The sequence below is a fragment of the Octopus bimaculoides genome, chromosome 25, assembly GCF_046866305.1.
Source record: "Octopus bimaculoides isolate indiv1 chromosome 25, ASM4686630v1, whole genome shotgun sequence".
NCBI lineage: Eukaryota > Metazoa > Mollusca > Cephalopoda > Octopoda > Octopodidae > Octopus > Octopus bimaculoides.
The window spans coordinates 31,601,778-31,626,459 of record NC_142952.1 but is presented as its reverse complement, the minus strand read 5'-3'; the positions used below and the strand labels follow the sequence as shown (position 1 = coordinate 31,626,459).

The 24,682-nt window shown below is 39.4% G+C and overlaps 1 protein-coding gene across 4 annotated transcripts in view; it reads left to right on the top strand.

The window, feature by feature from the left end:
• Positions 1 to 11,484: 11,484 nt before the first annotated feature.
• LOC106876415 (calcium-regulated heat stable protein 1) overlaps positions 11,485 to 24,682 on the top strand; it is a 34,765-nt gene continuing 21,567 nt past the window's right edge. Inside the window, exon 1 of one of the 4 annotated variants that reach the window (XM_014924953.3) lies at positions 11,485 to 11,640. The gene's annotated coding sequence lies outside the window, so the exon portion shown is untranslated. The other 3 variants (XM_014924954.3, XM_052976224.2, XM_014924952.3) reach the window with 3 other exon arrangements.

The window sequence follows — 24,682 nt, the reverse complement described above, 5'->3', positions numbered from 1 at the left end:
TGTTTATTAACACGTTTGGTATCCTAGCACAGTCATCTGATGATTGTGCCAGGACACCAGACGTGTTAATAAACACTAGTATGTTCTCAGCACATGAAACTAATAGTAGCACAAAAACATTGTGTTCATTAAATAATGTATGTATATATATATGTGTGTGTGTATATAAATATATATATATATATAAAATGTGAGGGTTGGTAACAGGAAGGGCATCCAACTAAGAATAAATCTGCTTTTATAAACTCCATCTGACCCATGCAAGCATGGAAAACTGGACATTAAAACTACTACACTCTCGGAGTGGTTGGCGTTAGGAATGACATCCAGCTGTAGAAACTGCCAAACCAGATTGAGCCTGGTGCAGCCTCTAGTTCACCAGTCCTCAGTCAAACCGTCCAACCCATGCCAGCATGGAAAGCGGACGTTAAAGGATAATGATGACGTTGGTGTTTCTAACAGTAATAAAAAAAACTCCCTGGAAAGGTGAACAGGAAAAGGTTTCCAGAGAAGCAACCCACCTCAGGTAAGTATTTCAGCGCTTAACTTTTTACACTCTAAAGGACCCAGGTCATGGTTCCTGGCTGCCCTTCTGCTGATATTTTTTTTTAGCCACTTGGATATCGGAGACTTGTGTATTTAAACCAGTCGGAGATTTCATCAAGCTGGAACTCCTCCCCGTTGACTCAGCATTCAGACTGATGTTTAGAGAAGAAATAAAGTTGGTTGTCATGGTAGCGATGAAACGTCACTGCTATCACAATGACTCACTCGAAGTTTCCGTGGAAGGTTTTAATTTAGATCACTTTAAAACAGGATTTTGTATCATTGAACCAGTGGCAGCTTTGGACGAGTTGGTTTCTAAAGTGTTAAGATACTGGTTGCAATAAGTGCTAAAAAACCAAGAACAATTCCCAACCCAACTGATTGCTCCCACCTTCCCTTCTAAAATGAGTAATCGCAGAACTCCTCTAAGAAGAAACCTGTTCTTCTCTGGCCTTTTTTCTTTCATAATTTAATCGTTTCTATTCTTCAACTCCTAACACAAAATTGCTCCACTTGGGGTTGTCCTGCAAAAAACCTACATGGTGGCATGAAAAAAAGCACCCGCTACATGGTTCTTAATATCTGGGCCAGATGCTTAGCGACATTTCATCCATTGTCACGTTCTGAGTTCAAACTCCATTGAAGTTGACCTTGCCTTTCATCCTTTCAGGGTCGATAAAATAAGTACCAGTTGAACACTGGGGTTGATGTAATTGACTTTACCCACTTCCTGAAATTGGTGGCCTTTTGTCAAAATTTTGAAACTAATATCTGAGTCAGATCCCAAAACTCGAATTTTTAGGGAAGTGGGCAGGGGGGGTGGGATACAAAAAAAAAACAAACTCAAACGTAAGTCAAAGAAAAATATTTATTAGAGGGGAAGACCGTTGAGGGCTGCTTGCATTTCTGGGAAGTGCAGATGAGAACTGCTATTGTAAAGTAACCTGACATTGGTATGGGCATCCGGTTATTGAAACCATGCCAAAGCAGACACTGGAGCAGTGTAGTCCTTGGGGCCCGTCAAACCTTCTGACCCATACCAGCATGGAACACAGATTGTTAAATGATAATGAATCAAGTCACCAAAGTTTACCGTTTAGTGTTCTGATTATTCTGTCAAATGTGATCTTTATTTCTTTAGATTAGCTAAAGTAGCTGGTTTTAAAATCTCTGAAAGTGTTTCAAGTAGTAACAATTCTAAACAGCAATGTTTGTTGTCACTTTTGCATGGCTCTTCCATGCAGAACAATGTTAGTACAATTTAAACCCAGCTGTGTCTGTTATATTGCGAGTAAGGGAGCGAACCACTCCCCTCCATGGTTCACTCCCTTACTTGCAATACAACAGACACAGGTTGTGTGTTGTTAACCAGCTGGAAAGGGTATTTTCCTGGGGTTAAATTGTAGTAAGAATGTTCTGCATGGAACAGCCACACAAAAGTAACAACAAAAATTACTCTCTCTTTTACTTGTTTCAGTCATTTGACTGTGGCCATGCTGGAGCACCACCTTTAGTCGAGCAAATCGACCTCAGGACTTATTCATTGTAAGCCTAGTACTTATTCTATAGGCCTCTTTTGCCGAACCGCTAAGTTACGGGGGACGTAAACACACCATCATCGGTTTTTTATGTGATGTCTGGGCACAAACACAGACACACAAACATATACACATACATCATCATCATCGTTTAACGTCCGCTTTCCATGCTAGCATGGGTTGGACAATTTGACTGAGGACTGGTGAAACCGGATGGCTACACCAGCCTCCAATCTGATTTGGCAGAGTTTCTACAGCTGGATGCCCTTCCCAACGCCAACCACTCAGAGAGTGTAGTGGGTATTTTAACGTGTCACCCGCACGAAGGCCAGTCAGGCGGTACTGGCAACGGCCACGCTCAAAATGGTGTATTTTATGTGCCACCCACACAAGAACCAGTCCAGGGGCACTACGACGAGCTTCTTTCAGTTTCCGTCTACCAAATCCACTCACAAGGCTTTGGTCGGCCCGAGGCCATAGTAGAAGACATTTGCCCAAGGTGCCACCATGTGGTTCATAAGCAAGCTACTTACCACACAGCCACTCCTACTCCTTACTATTTATTTATATTCATAATCATCATCGTTTATTGTCCACCTTCCATGCTGGCATTGGTGGGACAGTTTGATAGGAGCCAGCCAGGCAGGAGCCAGCCAGGCAGGAGCCTGCACCAGACTTCTGTAACTGTTTTGGCAGGATTTTTACAGCTGGATGCCCTTCCTAACACCAACCACTCAGCAGAGTGGACTTAGTGCTTTTTGTGAGGCACAAGCACAGGCAAGGTTTTTACAATTGGATGCTGTTCCAAATGCCAACCGCCTTACAGTGGGGACTGGATGCTTTTTAAGTGGCACCTGCACTGACAGGGTCACCAAGTAACCTACAAGACAAAAGTCTTTTCAGAAGAGAAGGGGCATTGGAAGGGGTGATCTTGTGTCAGATGATGAAAGGTTACAGTGAGACAGAAACAGGTGTGTTGCTGTAGAGGAAGTACAAGTTTACCTAGCCGGAGAGAGAGAGGGATTAGGAATGAGGACAGAAACAAGTGTACTGCTGCAAAGGAGATAATTGGTTACCCAACCTGAGGGAAGTGCAGGAGAAGGAGAGAGAGAGAGAGAGAGATTGGGAGAAAGCAGGATAGAGCTGGTGGCAAAGTGTCGGGCATGCTCACAAGGGTTGAGGATCAGAATATAAATGGGATAGTTGAGTGAAGGAAGACGGACATATACATGGTTGGGCAACCATGTATCACCTTTGCAGCAGTACACCTGTTTCTGTCCTCATTCCTGATCCCCATCTCTCTCTCCGGCCAGGTAACAGAGACTATCTACAACCTCAAGAGAGACTCCTGGGCATTCAAGAGAATCTGAGTCCCCTGTGCTCTTAGTGTTTATTGTTCCTGCACATCTGCCACATACAAAGATGACTTTATTTGTGAAAGACGACCTTTAACTGTTGTTTTAAATTAATCATGCATCATGTAGTTAAGAGATTTCGATGATGTGATTGTTTCATTCTAGAATGACATGGTAAGGTTGAGGTGAGAGGCCAGATCTGGTCAGTTTCAATATAAAACTGGTTAAATATTTTGGCCAGATAGAACCGGTTTGAATGCTAAAGAGTTAACCCTTTCGTTACTGTATTTATTTTGAGATGCTCTGTGTTTCTTTCAATTACTTTAAATATAACAAAGAATTTAGTAAAACAACTTAGTTATCATTAAGCTAGTGTTAGGAACATAAATTGTGATTAAGGTTTGGTGGAAGATTTTAATTCAAAACTCATGAAAACAAGACGTTTGTACTACAGAGCCAGAACTGGTTTCAGCCAGGTTGGTATTGAAAGGGTTAAGAGAAGCTATTTAAGAAAGAAAGAATGATTTTTATTGTTGAGGTCATCTTCACCTTTCATATCTTCAACATCAATACTAATGGGACCTGCGGAAATTCCACAGAGCGAAAAAGATTAACCCTTTTGTTACCATATTTCTGTTGAGATGCTCTGCATTTCCTTCAATTAATTTTAAATATAACAAAGAATTTAGAAAAAATAATTTGGTTATCATTAAGTTAGTGTTAGGAACATAAATTTTGACTAAAGATTGGTGGAAGATTTTAATTCAAAACTCATGAAAACAAGACATTTGTACTACAGAGCCAGAGGCGGTTTCAGCCAGGTTGGTAATGAAAGGGTTAAACTGGGGAGGGGGGGGGACAACAAAGCATAATCTAGGTATGGACTTCCAACAAATTCCGAGAAATTCCAGGAACAAGTACTCCAAATTTTCTGTGATGAGTGAGCATATTAACAAGTTAAAAGTTTTATATTGAATGTGACAAAAGAGAGATAGATGTAAGGTGGGGGGAGGGGGAGATTTGTTTTTTTTTGTTTGTTTTTTAAGGAAGGGCTGCAAAAGAGGTTAATAACAAGATTTTTATTTTGTTTTGTTGTTTGTGTTTGAGTGTTTTCTGCAAGCTTTTGTCATTAGCATGTGAAAATCCTTGTTGACTGAAGTTTTTGGTGTGAGACCTCAAAGAAGTGCTAATCACTTCCTCCCCCCCCCTTCTATCCTTATAAGTAGATATGTAAATGTGAAAAATTAGAGCTGCACTCCTCTAATTGTAAGAGTATATATTTAAATATATATATATATGTGGGGGTGTGTGTGTGTTTTGTAAACAAACTTTTGGAAGCGTCAAATGTGCTTCGTATTTTACAGACAAGAAAATAAAATTCCAAACACAGTATGGCCATGAAAACAACAGAAAGATTGGGTATTTTGCCGCCTTATAAGGGTAAAATATCCAATGCTTCTGCTGTTTTGTGTGGTAAGTAGCTTGGTTCCCAACTACATGGTTCTGGGTTCAGTCCCACTGTGCAAGACAAAAAGCAGGACAATACAATGGGATTTACCACATGTAAACAATAACAAATTAAAACTCCCAATAGGGGGAGGTACTTTAAGGTCCTCATGGAATAACCCACAAAAGCCTGATCAACAGGGCAAGAGCCCTTCTCCTTTTATTTCTCACAGGTCCTTTCACACTGGCCATTCTTCTAACATTCACTCACCTTTTCAACAAACTTGCTACAAGGCAACACTTCCCTCTCCACCCTCAACTAATAATAATAATGATAATAATAATAATAATCCTTTCTATTATTGGCACAAGGCCTGAAATTTTTTGGGAGAGGCTAGTCAGTTATATTGAATCCAGTGCGGAATCGATAAAATAAATACCATTTGAGCCCTGGGGGTTGATGTAGTTAACTTACATCCTCACCCAAAATTCCTGGCCTTGTGCCAAAATTTGAAACCATTATTTAAGAATATTCTTTACTAGCGGGACCCGTAAATATTTCATGGAATTAATGGTAAACTTATTGGTTTATTTCTGAAAACTTTATCCCAAAAACCTGAAAGCGTAACCTGTGTTGTGTCTGTATCAAAAGCGAATTCTTGAAAAGTGAAGGAAATTGGAATATGATGATTACTTAATGCACTTTTCGTGCTGGTGGCACGTAAAAGCACCCACTACACTCTCGGAGTGGTTGGCGTTAGGAAGGGCATCCAGCTGTAGAAACTCTGCCAAATCAGATTGGAGCCTGGTGTAGCCATCTGGTTCACCAGTCCTCAGTCAAATCGTCCAACCCATGCTAGCATGGAAAGCGGACGTTAAACGATGATGATACTTTATGCACGAATTTATAGACTTAATACACAGCATTCTCTCTCTTTGCCTTACCCTCTTTTTCTCTCCCCTTTTTCTTTCACGTTTTGTCTTTCCCTTCAACTAATCATGTGAAAGCATTACAAACGGGCTAAGTAATGGAGGAAAAAAAATTAGTTAACAAAAAAATTACACATTTAACACACCACTTTCTCTCCTTCTCCCTCCCCTCCTTCAGCTAATGTCGTAGGAGTGTTATGGATGGGCTAAGTAACGAAGTGACAAGCAGAATTATTATAAGGCCTTTTCATTTCTCAAAAATAAATAAATAAAGGGAACACACAAACAACAAAAACCAAAAGCATAAAATGACTGATATTATTTTGCTTAATTGATTTTCAATAAACAAAGTGTAAACAGTCCTGATTAACCGATCTATATTTTTAATTAAGCATCTATAGTTCATTGTTTATTATTATTATTATAATAATTTTTTTTTGTATTATTTTAGTGAGTGTCTGAAAGAGGAGAGCAGGAGAGATGAACACGATGACATCCTGTCCATGTAAGTCAAGTGGTAGTGACAGGGTATATAATTATTTGCAGAAACAGGAAGGTATTGTTGTTGCTGTTGTTGCTGTTGCTCAGCCATAGATCAGTCCTGATCAAGCAGAACTATGATGAAAAAAATCTTCCAGCTACCTCTTGACTTTTTTCTATGTAATAATGATAATAATAATCCTTTCTATTAAAGACACTAGGCCCTTAAATTTGGGTTGAGGGGATTAGTTGAAGGGACTAGTCGATTACTAGTTGACTACATTGACCCCAGTGTTGATTTATCGATCCTGAAAGGATGAAAGGCAAAGTCAACCCCAACAGAACTTAGGACGTAAAGACGAGCGAAATACCGCTAAGCATTTTGCCCAACACGCTAACGATTCTGCCAGCTTGCCACTTAATAATGACAACGATAATAATAATAATAATAATAATTAACTAGTTGAGCATGTCCCTTGGTGGCTGATGATATGTGCATCTCTGATCATGAGCAGAAATAGTGGGGGAGCATCATAGTCATGTGTTGAGAGGAATTCTTTGGAAACATGGATGTTTTGTTCAACATCCTTAAACAAACCTTATTCAAGGACCTTTTGAGTGGGATGGGCTACTCGACCGGAAGAAAATTCTAACTGGGCCCCACCTGCGAGGTCATGCGCTGTTTATCTTGATATGAGATCACCATGTCGCGCACATAAGGTTGTGATGCATGTGCCTGGTGTACCCTTATCAGACGGGTAGTCATGATGGGTATAATGGACTTCGTATATTTTACCCCAGTGCCACTTTGATGGCATGCATTGCTCTCTCACATGATAATAATAATAATAATATGGACTACTCAACCAGAAGAAAATTCTAACTGGGCCCCACCTGTAAGGTCATGCACTGTTTATCTTGATATGAGCTCACCATGTCGCACACATATGGTTGTGATGCATGCACTTGGTGTACCCTTATCAGACGGGTAGTCACGGTGGGTATACTGAGCTTCATATATCTTAGCCCAGTGTCACTTTGATGATCGTAGCAACACTGGAAGGTTCTGTTCTCTCACTCAATAATAAGAATAATCATCTCGTCGTCATCATTGTCACTGGTGTTGTTATCATCTTCATTGTCATCATTATCCTCCTGCTCCTCCTCCTCAGCATCAGTTTATGTCCGTTCTAAATGCTGGCATGGGTTGGATGGGTCATTATAACCCAAGTTAATTCTACTGCAGTGTTACTACCTTCATTAACAGGTTGCAGGACCATGTTTTGATTGGACATTTCAATTTTGGGTTTGGTTTCTACAAACCAGATGCCTTTCCTACCACCAACACCCTTATAGAATGTACACGGTACCTTTTATGATCGTAGCAACACTGGAAGGTTCTATGGACCCTACGTTGCCTCTCTGGTCCACTACCAACTGCTTTAGAGAATGCCCCAAGTGTCACTTATGATGGCACCAGCACTAGTTAGGCTGCCTTCTGCCCTATAAGACCAACGAGTCCTCACCAATCTATGGTGTGTCCATTTTTGTAAGGTAACAGGCACCAAGCATGAGGAATAGTAGAGAGAGAGAGAGAGAGAGGTAGGAAGGAAATAGAGAGATGATATTCTTGTCTGCAAAGAAGAATGGAAGGGAGAAGAGAATTCGAACCTCTTTTAATGCTAGTATACCCAAGATCATTCTTGGTTCTATGATACAATCTTCCTGTTTGAAGTTTTCTGAATTTAAACTTTCCATTGAAAGTCTATGTTAGTTTATGTTCCAAACAACATTTTAATTATACCAAAGTTATTTCACTAAATTCTTCACTAATTTCAAAGAAATATTTGAAACAAAATCAATGTATTTCAACAGAAATATAATATCAAAGAGGTTAAAGTGTTCTAAATTAAAACTTTCCTTCAAAATTTTAAGTGAATTTGTGTTCCAAACACCAGCTTAATAATGGCAAAGCTATTTTAGTAAATTCTTCACGATTTTCAAAATGGTTTGAAACAAAGGCAGAGTATTTCAACAGAAATATGCTAAAGAAAGGGATATTAACATTTTCTGAGGAAACTTTTTTTATTGTAGAAAGAAAAGAAATGTCATTTCTCAACATGAATGATAAAATGCATCCGGATTAGTGCCAGAGAGAAAAATAAAAATAAAAGAAGAGGAAGAGGAGGAAGAGGAAGAAATGGTAACCAGTGTTAATGGAGGGAGGAGTAGAAGTAGGAAATTCTACAGAGCAAGGAGAAAATAAAAGGAATGTTAGGAGATTATTTGAAAAAATAAAAAAAATGCCAAGGGGAGACGGAGGAGGAGGAGAGAATGACAGGGAAATGCTGCACAAAGAAGCCCTGTAAAGTGGAGCGTCTGATAAAGTGGATATTTCTGGATGTTATTTGTAGTAGCACTTCTGCCGTCTTATCTGCAGGGCATAGCTGAGATTATTTGTTCAACAGAAACTTGGAGAATCGGCCTCTCTTCTCCATTTTTATTTCTGTAACTTTTTATGTGACGTACTTCATTCTTTATTTACTCTTTTACTTGTTTCAGTCATTTGACTGCGGCCATGCTGGAGCACTGCCTTTTTAGTCGAGCAAATCGACCCTGGGACTTATTCTTTGTAAGCCTAGTATTTATTCTATCGGTCTCTTTTTGCCGAACCGCTAAGTTATGGGGACGTAAACACACCAGCATCGGTTGTCAAGCGATGTTGGGGGGACAAACACAGACACAAACATATACACACACATACATACATACATACATATATATATATATATATATATATATACATATATACGATGGGCTTCTTTCAGTTTCCGTCTACCAAATCCACTCACAAGGCTTTGGTCGGCCCGAGGCTATAGTAGAAGACACTTGCCCAAGGTGTCACGCAGTGGGACTGAACCCGGAACCATGTGGTTGGTAAGCAAGCTACTTATCACACAGCCACTCCTGCACCTATTTGTTCATTATTTTCTTCTTTTACTTGTTTCAGTAATTTGAGTGCAGCCATGCTGGAGCACTGCCTCGAAGGATTTTAGTTGAAGAAATCGACTCCCCAGGACTTATCCTTTGTAAGCCTTGTACTTTATTCTATCAGTCTCTTTTGCCAAACTGCTAAGTTACAGGAACATAAGCACACCAACATCAGCTGTCAAGCGATGATGGCAGGACAAACTTCAGCACAAAGATAGACACACACACATATAGATACAGAAATATATATATGATGGGATTCTTGCAGTTTCCATCTAACAAATCTACTGACAAGGCTTTGGTTGACCCACGGCTATAGTAAAACACACTTGCCCATGGTGCCACGCAGTGGGACTGAACCCGGAACTATATGGATCTTTTACTTGTTTCAGACAGTGAACTGCGGCCCTGCTGGGGCACCATCTTGAAGGGTTCAGTTGAACAATTCAACCTCAGGATGCTTTTATTCGTTTTTTAAAAATCTGCTACATATTCTATGGGTCTCTTTTGCCAAACCTTTAAGTCACAAGGACACAAACAAACCAACACTGGTTGTCAAGTAGTGGAGGAGTCAAACACACACACACACATATATATACATAACTAAGGCTTCTTTCAGTTTCCATCAACCAAATCCACTCAAGTCTTTGGTTGGTTCAAGGCTATAGCAAAATACACCTTCCCAAGGTGCCATACGGTAGGACTGAACCTGGAACCAAGTGGTTGGGAAGCAGAGTTCTTATCACACAGCCACATCTAAAAGGAAAGACTTCCCTGGTGCCTCCTGAAATATTTATATTTGTAGAATTCATGAATTCTTTTTCTTCTCCCTTTCAATACAGAGGTTCCCAAACACCAGGCTGGGGACCGGTACTGGTCCATGGATTGTTTGTTATTGGGCCGCAAAGAAATAAGTGGAGTTTTCTGCAGTGACAATAACCAAGACAAGATCACGAAGTAGACTAGACATAAGGAACATGCTTCAAGTGTCATTGTCTCCCATCACTCCCAGATGGGATGTCTAGTTGCAGGGAAACGAGCTCAAGGCTCCTACTGATTCTGGTATGATGCGATAATAGTGTAATAAGTATTGATTCAGGGACACTAAGCATGTAAGTGTATGGCCAGGCTGGAGTGCAGACATGAAAATCAAAAGAGAATAAACTTTTTCTTCCCTTTAATAAATTGCTCTCTTTATTGAAATGTGCTTAAATTACAGATTTGTGCCACTATGGTCCGCGGAAAGATTGTCCGGCATGAAACTGGTCTGTGGTATAAAAAAGGGTTAGAGATCACAGGTCTAACCCAAGCAAGCATGGAAAAAGGGACGTTAAAAAGATGATGATAGTAACATACCCTATAGCTATCAGAAGGTAACCAGATGAAAATTAAGTCCCTGTGAAGCAGCCTATCGATTAAATATTTCTATAAAACATCCTAGACTGGCATTGCATTAGATTTTGATTAAGGTTACAGAAAGGAAAATGATTTGGAATGATGACCGAGGAGGCATTTATTATCAAATGTTTGTGTCAAGGGGTGATGGATTGGCAGAAAAGTTAGAATGTCTTTAAAAAAAATGCTCAGCAGTATGCGTCCGGTCTTTTTATGTTCCGAGTCAAAATTCCATCGCGGCCAACTTTACCTTTCATCCATCTTTTCCGGGTCGATAGTTTCGACAACCAATTTCTCTCAAAGATGTTGGCCTTGTGCCTAAACTAGAGGTAGCAGAATCGTTAGAGAATCAGACAAAAAAAAAAGCCTTGCCGTATTTCTTACGACTGTTTATAGATCTGAGTTCAAATTCCGCCGAGGTCAACTTTGCATTTCATAACATCTTTTGGGCATCTCTGAAACAAAGTACGAGTGAAGTACTGCCAAGTTTAGTGCTATCGACTAACCCCTTCCCGTTTCGAAAATAAATTGCTGTTCGTGTGCCTGAATTACGAGCCAACAATATCAAATGTTTATATACATACTGGTAAATAAATGAATAAATAAATACATACATACACACTCATTTACTTACGTGTCAATACACAAGCGCAAATATTTATACATGTGTACATTATGTATGTATTCATATTTATTTTATATATGAAGTATATATATACATAACTAAAACAGAGGAAGTAACAGTAGTTGTAGTAATGTTAATAATAATCAATAACAGCAGTTAAAAATCTGGTATTATCTTTAAGTGTAGGGTGACATGCTACTTCTGTCGGGAGACTAACAGAGTAATGAAGGTCAGCTGACGTCATAATCGCACTAACCCACGTGAGGAACAGAGAGGGAGAGGGAGAGAGAGAGAGGCATAGCACTTAGACCTCTACACATCATAACAATATAAGGTGGGTTTGCAGCTTTTTTCTCTTGTGTTTTTTCTTCTTTTATTACTGCACCAATTTACTTTGGCGGGCTTCAGTTTGTTTTTTCTCTCGTCCTCATTGCATTGCACATTCAGGTAAACTCAATATTAAATACTTAACGTGTGTATGTGTATATATATATATATATATAAGCTTTTACCCGATTGCTTTATTCAGTAACTGCATTACTCTCTCTTCACACTTTTGTATTTCTCTCTGTCTATCTCTTCTCTCTGTATTCCTCAATCTATTTCTCTCTCTCTCTCTCTCTCTAAACATATCTCTATTGCTCTACTTCTCGACATATTTCTATCTGTCTGTCTCCTTTCATTCACTATTTCTTTCTCACTCTCTCTCCTGTTAAAGTGCGCGAGTTTTAGATGTCTATCAACTGGGAATCACGAATTTTTGTATATTCCCTATGTATGTTGCTATAAATTGTAAAACTGTACGTTTATATATATGCATGCAATATATATATATATTGCATGTTAGGTTTATATCTTTGTGTGTATATACAAATCTAGTTTGCATATGTTTACATCTTATGTGTTTACTCTAAGTAACACACACATGCTTGTGTTATGTCTGTGGCATGTTTGATTTATATATTTCGTGTAGATGCAAAGTCAATCTTTCGTTTTGACTCGCCGATGCAAATTTGTATGTGTACAGCTAAGGTGCTTATTTCAAATTTACACACACACACACACACACATTCATGCATACGTTTAATGATGACTCTCGGAAAAAGAGTACTCAATACCATGGTGGAGATTAATAATATCTTTTGGCAAGAGTCTGGTCACGTTTTATATATTTTGCACATATATATACAAATCTAGTTTGTATATGTTTACAATCTAATATACTTATCTTAAATTGCTTATATACATGTAATATAGAATGTTTGTGTGTGTGTGTGTGTGTGTGTATATATATATATATATATATGATGGTGTGTGCATATGAACTCATTTGCTTAGATTTCAATATATTTAATGCCTAATACACACACACACACATACACACAGTGACTATTCGACATGTCCTCCTATACGCTGTTGGTGTAGCCGTCCAAATAATTGTGTGAATATGAAAACACAAACTAACAGTAACAGCTATTTCTGCCTCTCGCCCTGACTCTAATTCACCACGCGTCAAATTGTGAATTGTGCCACTTGAAATTTCTCGTTAACACTATCTATCTATAGCTTTCTATCTATCTATCTATCTATCTACATACATATCCATATATCTATCAGCCTGTCTGTCCATCTCTCTCTCTCTCTCCCTCTCTTTCTAATGCTACAATTATGTTACAAGCACCAAGCTGTAACCCATTTTCATTGATCACACAGGCTTGAAGGAGCCAACGGGAACAGCGCTAGGTGGTCGCTCGGCCTGCTAGACAGAGTAGCCAAATCCGACCCAAAGCATACCATATCTTAAATATAGAAATGGCTACATTAGCTAATCTAGTTAGTCCTACGGAACTCTCAAAGATGGGATGGTCACAGTTGGTATGTCTTGAGTTGTATGTCTGCTCAACCAGTAACCTAAGGCTAAACAATAAAACTACTAAGGATTCAGTGAGCCTTCGACTAAGAGAATGTATAGGACCATAAGAAACAGTAACGAAATTTTATTGAAATCACATGCTGTCGTCTTTTAAAACATGTACTGTGTAATCTGAGCAAGGCATGATGGCCACGGTGAGAACGCTTTTGATAATAGGTCTGCTCAGTCAGGCTGTCCTACTGTTTACAAAACCAGCGCTTCGACTTCTGGGCCTTTGCAGCTGTTCCTTTTGCCTTTTGTTTCTTTGAAGTTTCCTTTTAAAGAATTTAGTTGATTTTGATCCTTCATATTCTTATTGAGAAGGGGCGAGTCTTGTGATTGACACAGCCCGAGCGTACGAAGGAATCTCAAATAACAGGGGTTGGCTAAGTGGTTACTATTGACCCTTGGAGGCAGATGGGGGGCTAAGGTGGAAGTCGATAAACACCTGAAATTAAGGCTGTTGAATTGTTAGCGACCCGTTTTTTTTTTTTAACGCGAATAACATTTTTTAAAGATTTCTTTTTAAAAAGTGGTAATGTCACTGAAAGAACGAAAGAATTATTGTTTGTAAATCAAGAAACTTTTTTTTAAGTATACTTGTTAAAATTTTGTTTTAGAAATTTACAAAGATGGGGGTCGATAATTTATTAACGATTCCATGAAGCTGTCCATTAAATTTCTAGGCGCAGGCGTGGCCGTGTGGGAAGAGGGTTGCTTCCCAACCACATAGTTCCGGATTCAGTCCCATTGCGTGGCACCTTCGACAAGTGTCTTCTACTATATAGCCATGGGCCGATCGAGGCCTTATGAGTGGATTTGATAGACGAAACTGAAAGAAGCCCGTCGCGTATGTGTGGGTGTGGGTGTTTTGTGTCTGTGTTCCCCCTACTACTTGACAACCAGTGGTGTTTTGTTTACGTCCCTGTAACTTAGCGGTCCGGCAAAAGAGACCGATAGAATCAATATCAGGCTTTAAAAGAAAAAAAGTGCTAGAATCTATTCATTCGATTAAAAATTCTTCAAGGCGATTCCCTCAGCATGGCCGCAGTCTACTGATTGAAACAAATAAAAGACATGATAAATACTTTTTAATATTATTTTAGAAATTTGCATGCTATGGGATCGATAATCTATCAACGATTCCACAAAGCGGTTCAACGATACAAGAAGTTTGCCGATCTCTGCTCTACAAATCTTGAGCAGGACGCGTTGAATAATCTCGTCCTGAGTGATTTGCACGTAAGACACCGAAGGAGTGGTCACAACTGGGACGTCTCTGATCATTGGCCTGCTCGATCAGCACTGGGTCGGTGGATGAGTGGCTATAAGACGACAACAACAACCACCATGTCACTCACTGACCAACACTACCATCGAGGTCGGTCGACTTGCTAGAGATAATAGCCAGTCTAGCTCCTCCGATATAAATCTCCGTCATATTAAAAAGAAGGAAAGACGCATCAGGTAATATAGTTCTAAATACAAAAAAAAAAAAAAAAAGGGAGATGGTCATGGTTAGAGTGTAAGTGTGTTTAACCATAGGTGTGTTTGACGAGGTTTGATCTAGGGCAGATTTATAGGGCCGAATCAGTCACATGTACCTTTTGACTTAATTGTTTAGGCCGAGTCAGCTTGACACTTTTGGACCTTGGAACGACATGTACAATCCCATCTGACCATCTACCAGTTTCCTTCGAGCTAATTTCATTATCTAAGGTTTATGGTTATATATATTATCATAAAGCACGTCGAACAAAATGCTTAACGACATTTCTTTCACCTCTTTCCGTTCTGAGAGCAAGTTCCGCCCCCGAGGTCGACTTAGCCTTTCATCCTTTCAGTGTCGATGATCGAGTAAAAAAAAAAAAAAAAAAAGGGCCCAGTTTAACACTAGGGTTCATGTAATCGAATTCCCTTAAAATTCTGGCCTTGTGCCAAATTTGGAAAGAATTATTTTATATTTCTGATTCTTACTGGGTAACTGTGAATGGATTTATTGGGCGGAAAGAAGCTCTATCTATCTTCCCCACCACACCTTGACAACAGGTTTTAGTTAATTTACATCCCCGTAACCTAGCGGTTCAGCAAAGAAACCCCCGTAGAATGAGTACCCGGCTCGGATGTAGAGAAGTATTGGGGTCGATTTGTTCTACTAAACTTTCAAGGCATGCCCCACCCAGCATGATCGCAGTCTAATGAGGGAATCTAGACGAAAGATATATGGAATTATTTCTGACTCATGGAAACTTTTAAGCAACTCTATGTGCTAACACACGTTCCTGTTTGGCCGGGACTGTCCCGATTTATTTAAAGAGTCTCTTCCGGTGTTCCGTCCTGTTATTAAAAATGTAACCGAAATATCCCAGAATATCTTGAAATGTCCCGGTTATGGATCAGAGACTTAAATTTTGAGGGGGGAAAAATCTAATCTTAAACTGTTGAAACCATCAAGGAGTCCCAGCCCCGTCGTGGACATCTGACAACTAACAAACACGACCGTATTTATAGCTCAGTCTAAACCTTGGGTTCTGTGTCCTTTACTAGAGGTCCATTGGGTGTGTGATGTACCCCAGTTCATAAATAGGCGGGTATTGTAGTTTAAGGATATTCTGCTCATCCCTGAAATCTGGGATTTAAAATGACTTACTCCCCTAATTCAGAATACGTTATATAATTAATAAAAATTTACAGTTTTCCTACTTTAATGAGAATAGGTGTCTAAGTATGTTCTTAACTCTGTAGCTGTTCGAAGTTCAGAATCTTATTTATTATAGGATGTACGAAAGGAAAATAGGAAAAGTAAGTTATAAAAGTTCTTTATACAAACTTATGATATGTCTGTCTATCAATGTCTATGTATATCGAGCTGGCAGAAACGTTAGCACGCTGGGCGAAATGCTTAGCGGTATTTCGTCTGCAGCTACGTTCTGAGTTCAAATTCCGCCGAGGTCGACTTTGCCTTTCATCCTTTCGGGGTCGATTAAATAAGTACCAGTTACGCACTGGGGGTCGATATAATCGACTTAATCCGTTTGTCTGTCCTTGTTTGTCCCCTCTGTGTGTAGCCCCTTGTGGGCAGTAAAGATATGATATTATATATACACATATACATTCACGCAATATACATACATATACATGCATGCAGTATACGCACACATATGCATACATGCAGTATACACATATACATACACACAATAAGATAAAGAAGTTTTGATGAGCATAAGGTTATATAATCCGGATTGTTAGCTAACACCCCATTGTATTCCTTGCGCGGAACCGATTGGTAAGATCAGCCGTAATAATACTATATATTTCGGATAATATTACATGCACACAATATATATATATATATATATATATATATATATATATATATATATATATATATATATATATATGCATACATACACACTTATATACACACGTGCGTGTCGTGCGAAAACGAGAGAGAGGCATGTAATGAATGAAATTTTTCTGAAATGTAAACTCAACATCTTTTTGTGAAAGGAAGTGGTTACATCTGGGTCAGACTTACCATTTAATTGCTGTTTTTGTTGTCTCTGACAGTCCAGGTTCGTTTTTCACCAAAACAATCCCATTTTTAACAATCTCTTTTCAACTTTGGCGACGACATTAGGGAGTTGGATGTTAACCTTCGTTTTTGCTTTTTCTTTTATATTTTCGAGGGAAAGTTCGCTGTTATTTCTAGCCTCTCGGGTGACCACTCCATGTTAACTTTAACAAAGATATCAGTAAAAAAAAAAAAAATCGTTAAATATTTCAAGATAAAAAATATTAATAATATTTTTAAAAACTTTCTAAATCTGTCTTATAGACATTTTAAAACTTACTTTTAATCATGTTTCATCTCATGTACACTCTTAAGGTTACAAAAAAAAAAAAAAAGCATCTAGCTCTATACAATTTGCATGGAGGGAGAGATTTGACTGCTATTTCTAGCTTGTCGAATGACCACACGATGACCCTGTAGTTATCTGAGGTAGGCGTGAAGTGAAAGAAGAATTAATAATGAAAGTAAAAAAAATTCAGTGACGTAGCCCAGGTAACCAGCCCCTGGGCGAGGCTGGTATCGTGGGTTGGGATGCTCTGTTTTGTTCAGTATCATATATGTGGTCTTACTACTAATTTTGCATCGAAGACAACTACCCCTGTGGTCCCGCCCACGCTACGCCTCTGGCAGAATTAAGTAGGTGGCATTTGAAAAGTGAATCAGTTTTAGTTTGGTGAGCTACGAAGTTGGACTGTCGCCTGCCTAAGAATCTCTAGGAAAAACTGAATAGCAGAAGGCCTTCAGGGAAGAACCTCTCCCTTCTCCATCATCCCATGTGAGTGTTTGGGTCCTTAATCTATGTAATATACAACATTCTATACATGTATAGTAGAAATTACGAATGCTTTTCTGTTCATGATTGTAATCGACGTTCGTGCCAAAGCACGCATTTCACTTGTATAAATTCAATTGTTATCCGTATGTTTTATACACAACACATACATCCATTAATTAATAATTAATACCCGTGCATGAAACACTATAAGGTTGTCACATAATTTTATACAAACTTAAAACTTTACGCTATTTATTGTTGTTCAGCCCTAAGACAGCCACTCTGAGCAGTACAATGATCAAAGATTTTCCAACCATGACCATCTAACATTTTTTTTTTTCAAGACCGAATTTCAAAATAGCTTTTCACTCGAAGTCCTATACTTTATGGGAAAGGAGAAGAGTAGGGGTTTTTTTTTTTTTTTTTTGGTTTTAATATTCCTGTGTTTCTTTCACTCACCAGAAAGAACAATTCCAAAAATGTCAGATTTTAAAAACATTTTTGCCCCCCCCCCATTCTCACTTCTACACCCTTTTCTTTCATATATTTCAAAACTCTGCCGTTTTTATTCATTACAGGCACGGTTTATCACAATACTAATGAGTTCTTCCTATATTTATAAAAACAACATAGTACTGTGTCAATCGTAGGAGATTTGACTGCTATTTCTAGCAGTCAGCGAGCACATAAAAGCCTCTGTTTCTGGCTCATATATATATATATCAACATTTTACATCCGTTTTCCATGCTGGCATGGGTTGGACGGTTCCAAGGAACTGGTAAGTCAGAAGATTACAGCAATCCCTACTCTCTGCTTTGGCATGGTTTCTATGGCTGGGTGCCCTTCCTAACGCCAACCACTTTACTAAGTGTACTGGGTGCTTTTTTTTTTTTTTTTTTCGTGGCACCAGCAGCAGTGGGGTTGCCAAGTAACTTGCAAGACAGAACCCTGCAACTGAGAAAGATGGGGATAGTATTGAGGGACAAACAAATAAAGGAGTTTTGTATTAGAGAGGGAAACATACACATATACATGCACACATTAAAGGGTCAAAAGTTCCATATATTTGCAGCTGGAAACTATTGGCCCTTGAGTCATGCTGTAACTGCTGCTGATTATTAATAAAACAAAAAAACGTGTATCATCATCATCATCGTCGTCATCTTTGTCGTTTAACATCCACTTTCCTTGCTGGCATGGGTTGGACAGTTTGACAGGAGCTGACCAGGTAGGAGTCCTGCACCACACTTCTGTGTCTGTTTTGGCACAGTTTTAACGGCTGGATGCTCTTCCTAACACCAACCACCCCACAGAGTGGACTGAGTGCTTTTTACATGGCACCAACACTGGCGAGGTCAGTTTTGGCAAGGTTTTTACAGCTGGATGCCCTTCCTAACGCCAACCACTTCGCAGTGCAGACTGGATGCTTTTTATGTGACACCAGCACTGTCAGGGTTACCATGTCACTTGTAAGACAAAGGATATAACATACACACACACACTAATATATATGTATCTTTTACCTGTTTCAGTTATTGGATAGTGGCCATGCTGGGGCACCACCTTGAAGAATGTTTAGTTGAATGAATTGACCCCAGTATTTATTGTTTTCTTTTTGTAAGCCTGATACTTATTCTAGCAATCTCTTTTACTGAAGTGCTAAGTTACAGGGATGTAAACACACCAACAACAGTTGTCAAGTGGTGGTGGGGGATAATCACAGATACAAAGACAGACAGACACACACACACACACACACATATATATATATATCTATATCATCATTTAATGTCCATTGTCCATTCTGGCATGGGTTGAATGGTTTGACCAGGGTTGAGGGGCTGCGCCAAACTCTAGTCTGATATCTATATATATATATTTTATTTGTTTCAGTCATTTGACTGCGGCCATGCTGGAGCATCACCCTTAGTCAAACAAATCGACCCCAGGACTTATTCTTTGTAAGCCTAGTGCTTATTCTAACGGTTTCTTTTGCTGAACCACTAAGTTACAGGGACGTAAACACACCAGCATTGGTTGTCAAGCGATGCTGGATGGACAAGCATAGACACACAAACACATACACACAAGGCTTTACTTAGCCTGGGGCTGTAGTAAAAGACATTTGCTCAAGGTGTCATATAGTGGGACTGAACCTGAAACCATGTGGTTGCCAAATGGGCTTCTCAACCACCCAGCTACACCTGTGCCTATGTGTAATGTTTGTTAGAATATTCTTTTTGTGTTAGGTGCAGGCATGGCTGTGTGGCTTAGAAGCTTGCTTCCCAACCAGGTGGTTCTAGGTTCAGTCTCACTGCGTGGTAGCTTGGGCTGACCAAAGCCTTGCAAGCAGATTTGACAGACAGAAACTGTAGAAGCCCGTTATGTGTGTTTTTGTGTTGTTCCCTCATCATCATATGGCAACCGGTGTTGGTTTGTTTATGTCCTTGTAACTTAGCAGTTTGGCCAAAGATACTGATAGAATAAGTACCAGATTTAACATTTAAAAAAAAAAAAAAGAAGAGCTGGTGTTGACTTATTTGACTAAACCTTTCAATATGGCATCCCAGCGTTCGTTTCCTTGCGGTGACCTTCATTGAAGGTGGGTTGAGCCAGCTCCAGCCAACAAAGTCACCACGTTCCGCATATGAATGCTGATCACATCTGAGGGTCCACCAAAGTGTGACAAGTTCCCCACTCAAAGAGCAAGCGTGTTGAATAGCACGAATGCCATAGTTGAGGTCATCGTTCGATTTTGTGGTGTGGAGTTCATGGCCACAGGTAAATTCCTGAAACAGGTAAAAGTTAAAAAAAACCCCAAAAATAGAAACCAGAAAAGAATAGAATATTTTGTGTTAAATTACTCAGTTTTTCTCATTTGTGTCTTTTGAACCGGTTGAGAAGCTATTGTAATGTTTGTGTTAGTTCATTTTCTTTTATTCTCAGAGCAAAAAGCAGGGTGGGGCGTGGGTGGGGGTGGCAAAACCTTCCCAGTCTGAGTTAATAGAATTCCATTTGTTCTATTAATAACTCGTTTAAAAATATCTTCGAAGAAATTCCTTTAATTGCCCAGAAATCTTGCTGGAGGTCGTTGATGAGTTTTGTTGCCACGGTGACCTAAACAGGAAGCCTTGGCAATGAAGGATGGACGTTACAAACGAAGTACAGAAACTGGTGTAATGATGGTTGGAGGGAGTGGGGGGAGGATAAACGTTCTGGATCCTTTTGTCTCTGCTGACAACAAAAGGGGTTCTATTGATTATGAATTAATGCTGATGCAGGCAGCATTGCTGTGGGATTAAGGAGTTTGCTTCCCAACCACAAGGGTTCAGGTTCAGATTGGATTTGATGTTAACTAAAAGAAGCCTGTTGTGTATGTGTGTGTGAGTATAATATATACATATACATACATATATATATATGTGTGTGTGTGTGTGTGTATGTGAAGACACATGGGTCAGTGGTTAGAGCACTGGGCTCACAATAACGAAGTAGTAAGTTTGATTCCCAGACTGGGCTGTCTGTTGTGTTCTTGAGCAAGACACTTTATTTCACGTTGCTCCAATTCACTCATCTGTAAAAGTGAGTTGCGACGCCACTGGTGCCAAGCTGTATCGGCCCCTTTGCCTTCCCCTTGGATAACATCAATGGCATGGAGAGGGGAAGCTGGTGTGCATGGGCGACTGCTGGTCTTCCATAAACAAGCTCTACCTCAGAGGGGAACTTTCTAGATGCAAATCCATGGTCATTCATAACCGAAGGGGATCTGTCTTTCTGTCTGTTCCAACTGAGATAACCATGCAGCTCCTCTTCAGTAAGATACCTATTCTTGTCCTGTCATAAATATAATTACACAAACCACATACTTAAATATCAAATTGAGCTGCTGACAACATGTAGTCACAGTGGGCAGCGGACTCGCGGTCATAGGATCGCGGTTTCGATTCCCAGACCGGACGTTGTGAGTGTTTATTGAGCGAAAACACCTAAAGCTCCACGAGGCCCCGGCAGAGGGTGGTGGCGAACCCTGCTGTACTCTTTCACCACAACTTTCTCTCACTCTTACTTCCTGTTTCTGTTGTGCCTGTAATTCAAAGGGCCAGCCTTGTCACACTATGTCAAACTGAATATCCCCGAGAACTACGTTAAGGGTACACGTGTCTGCGGAGTGCTCAGCCACTTGCACGTTAATTTCACGAGTAGGCTGTTCCGTTGATCGGATCAACTGGAACCCTCGACGTCGTAAGCGACGGAGTGCCAACAACAACAACATGACTCAGAGGAGCTGGTCTTTTCTATCCTCTTACTCCCTTTCACCCTTTTGACGAAGAAAGCATAGCTTCTTTTCTAATTCTTTTGATACTAACCTGTTTCAGCTTGCCCTTTATTCCATCATACAAACTTCCTGTTTTAAAAGTGATCTAAATTATAACCTCCCATTAAAAGTTCCAAACACCAGATTAATATTGACAAAGTTCATTATTTTCAAAATTAATTGAAACAAAGGCAGGGTATTTCAAGAGAAATTCGGTAACACAAGGGTTAAAGTGATCTAAATTAGAACTTTCTTCCACAATTTCATGTTAATTTAAGTTCCAAACGCAAGCTTAAAATCAAAGTCATTTTACTAAATTCTTTATTTCCAAAATTTATTGAAACAAAGACAGAGTGTTTCAGCAGAAATTCACAAACAAAAAGGTTAAAGTGCTCTAATTTAAAATTTTCCATCAAAATTTCCTGTTAGTTTATGTTCCAAACACCAGCTTAATAATGGTACTTATTTCTAAATTCTTCATTACTTTCAAAATTAATTGAAACAAGAATATGGCTGATGCCAGTGCCGCCTGACTAGCGCAGGCATGTAAAAAGCACCGTTCAAGCATGACTGTTGACTAGCACCTGTGCCGGTGGCACGTAAAAAGCACCCACTACACTCTCAGAGTGGTTGGTGTTAGGAAGGGCATCCAGCTGTAGAAACCATGCCAAATCAGATTGGAGCCTGGTGCAGCCTCTCTTGGCTTGCCAGTCCCCAGTCAAACCGTCCAGCCCATGTCAGCATGGAAAGTGGAGATTCAGTGACAATGATGATGATGAAAGACTTTGCATTTGTTAAAATCCACTGCCTTTTGTTTCAGTTAATATCGGAAAAGAATGAAGGATTTAGTAAACAAACTTCATCACTACTAAGCTGGTGTCTGGAACATAAATTAACGTGGAATTTTGACGGAAGGTTTTAAAACTAAATCACTTTAAAACAGGAAGTTTTTATCAAAAACCGGGAGTGGTCTTGGATCGGTTGGTGTCTAAAAGATTGAGTAATAAATCTTGCCAAGTTCAACTCCACGTCCTTCTTTCAATGGAGGTGAATGCAAATCAGTTAAGTCCATCATCATTAATGTTTTGATATCTGCTTCTCCATGGTTCCATGGGTCACACAAAATTTATTGAGGCAGATTTTCTAAGCCTGGATACCCTTCCTGCTGTCAGCCAATCCATACCTGTTTCCAAGCAAAGCAATATTCTCCCACGTCTAGACAGGTTTATACAAAAGACTGGAAACAACTTAGGACACTTGTTTGTATAATGCTGATACTTGCTTACGACTATCACGGAATACAACAAGCCAGAGGATTTCACTGAGCTTCAATGTCCACTTTTGCATGGTTTCTACAGCTGGATGCCCTTCCTAATGTCAACCTGTTTACCGCTAAGTTACAGGGACGTAAACACACCAGCATCAGTTGTCAAGCGATGTTGGAGGACAAACATAGACACACAAACATATATATACATATATACGATGGGCTTCTTTCAGTTTCCGTCTACCAAATCCACTCACAAGGCTTTGGTCAGCCCGAGGCTATGGTAGAAGACACTTGCCCAAGGTGCCACGCAGTGGGACTGAACCCGGAATCATGTGGTTGGTAAGCAAGCTACTTACCACACACTCCTACGCCTATCTCAATGCCATTTACCATTAATTAATATTTACAATACAGACTAAATGGTACTTTAACGAGTCTATTTATAATTAACACAAATTCAATAGTATTTCTGCCTTACAGACTTTCTAATTGAGGTAGGCCAAAATAACATCTATCTATTTCATAAAGTTAAGAGGTTGGTGATAAGAGAGGTATCCTGCCGTAAAAAAGAAAAAAAAATGCTGTTGACAAAGTGCCATAACAAGTGGCAAGGTATTGTGTAGAACCCATCGATCCATGGGGAAGATTAGCGTAAAATGAAAATGCCAATGATGTTTTCAGTCTACAACGGGGTGGATGGTGGTAGTGGTGGTGGTGGCAAAATCCTTGTTAACCAAGAAACTAAAAATAATAAGAAGAAAAGATGAGAAACCTTGCAGCAATGTGAGATGGTTACAAGGAGGAAGAGGACAGAGAACTTTTAAGGAGAAGAAAGCAGTTTAACCGAGAAGAAGAAGCCAGAGTGTGTGTTTCTTCTCTCCATCACCAGGCGGTGTTAGTGTTGCCAAACAGGAAGTAGATAAAAACTCTGCCAGGAAATCTGGTTTACTTAACAAACGTCAAGGAAGGAACAAATTAATGTGTGTGTATATATATATATATATATATGTGTGTGTGTGTGTGTGTGTGTGTATAATATATGGGTGTGTATATATGTAATATATGGGTGTGTGTGTATAGTATATGGGTGTGTATACATATGTGTGTATATGTAATATGGGTGTATACGCACACATTTAATATATGGGTGTATATATATGTGTTATGCGTATATATAATATGAGTGTATGTGTGTGTTTATAATTTATTTGTTATAAATGTCCATATCCAAGAATGTGTATATATATATGTGTGTGTGTGTGTGTGTATATATATATATATATATATATATATAATGTATGCTTCTGTTAAAGAATGCAAAAATAGTAAGGCAGAAACACTAAAGTAAAGTACTAAATGCTTAGAAGCAGCGGATGTGTATGCATACACACACACACACACATGGTGCATGCCAGGCTGTGTGGTTTAGAAGTTCACAAACATAGCTTTAGGTTCAGTCCCACTGAACAGAACCTTGGGCAAATGTCTTTTACAATAGCACAGGATCAACCAATGCCTTGTGAGTGAAT